The sequence below is a fragment of the Lathyrus oleraceus genome, chromosome 1 (genome assembly GCF_024323335.1).
Source record: "Lathyrus oleraceus cultivar Zhongwan6 chromosome 1, CAAS_Psat_ZW6_1.0, whole genome shotgun sequence".
Classification (NCBI taxonomy): domain Eukaryota; kingdom Viridiplantae; phylum Streptophyta; class Magnoliopsida; order Fabales; family Fabaceae; genus Lathyrus; species Lathyrus oleraceus.
In genome coordinates, this window is record NC_066579.1 from 222,978,493 (window position 1) to 222,979,932 (window position 1,440).

Here is a 1,440-nt window from a genome sequence, read left to right on the forward strand (position 1 = left end):
ACCCGTGTTGTTACAAATTGTATAACAAAACTAGTTTGTCGGTCTCCCAACAAAGAACCCAAACCAACACCTAAAAATGTTCATTCAACTTGCTGACACACTAAAAACCAATATCGTTGCTCTTGAGGCGATACATTTACATTTATTCCCTTTCTCCCTCAGAGACAGAGTGCGATCATAGTTAGATTCACTCCAATCCAATTAAATAACTACTTGCAATGACCTGAATAAAGTATTCCCTGCTAGATACTTTCCACCAAGCAAGATCGTTATCCTGCGAAACCAAATTATCAGATTCACACAACAGAACGGTGAATCTCTTTTTGACGCTTGGGAGAGATACAAAGAACTATTAAGAGCTTGTCTACACCATAGATTAGAACAATGGTTGATCATTCATACCTTCTACAACGGACTTCTCTACAACACAAAGATGCTTATCAACTATGCCAAGGAAACCCTTATTCAAACATTTACAACCCTAGATAGAGGAATCATCCAAACTTCTCTTACAAGAACAGTAACTCTACTTTTCCTCAAAACAGTGCACCTCAAAGATCATCGGGTTTCCAAGCCCGAAGACCGACTCATCCTATACAAGCTACTCCTCAGAAAACAAACCTTGAAAAGATCATGGAAACTTCATTTTCCGCTTAGACTCAACGGAATAAAGAATTTTATGAATCAAAACATTCATATTAATGAGATGATTACACAAATAGGTTACAAAGTCGATTATATGGTAACCCATAATAAGATGCTGGAAACCCAAATCTCTCAAGTAGCACAACAACAAATTGCTCAGGCTACACCAGGAGGATCATTTTATGGACAACCTCAACCTAACCCTAAAGGCCATGCTAATGTTATTTCACTGCGAAGCAGAACTACATATGAGGAACCTGTAGATCCTAGGTTGAATAACATGCTAGAGCCACCAAAAGGAAACGTTGTGACTACACCAGAAAAATGAGCAGTAGAAAAACCTATAGAATCAGTGAAACAAAGAGAAGAAGAAGTTAAAGATAAAGAAGCAGTGAATGATAGCCAAGTCGATGTACCACATCCTCCTTATAAACCCCCAATTCCATATCCGTAAAGACTTAAACAAACCAAACAAGACACCCAATATAAGAAGTTTGTGAAGGTAATTTAAAAACTTCACGTTGAAATACCTTTCTCTGAGGCTATTACCCAAATACCATCATATGCTAAATCCTAAAAGACATATTAACAAACAAACACAAGCTTGACGATCCCAAACCTTTAGAATGCAATGCAATTGCTGGAAAAAAATTAGCTAAGAAGGAGAAAGATCCCAAAATCTTTTCTTACCATGTATTCTAGGAAGCCATGTTATTGATAAAACACTACTGGATTTAGGCGCAAGTGTGAGTTTGATGTATTTAGTTGTTCGCAATAAATTAAACCTATGAGATA

The 1,440-nt window shown here is 36.9% G+C and overlaps 1 non-coding gene across 1 annotated transcript; it reads right to left on the bottom strand.

The window, feature by feature from the left end:
• Window positions 1-271: 271 nt before the first annotated feature.
• Window positions 272-378, bottom strand: LOC127116574 (small nucleolar RNA R71). The gene has a single exon (XR_007801396.1). It is a non-coding gene; the product is annotated as a small nucleolar RNA R71 (small nucleolar RNA).
• Between the last annotated feature and the right edge of the window lie 1,062 nt (window positions 379-1,440).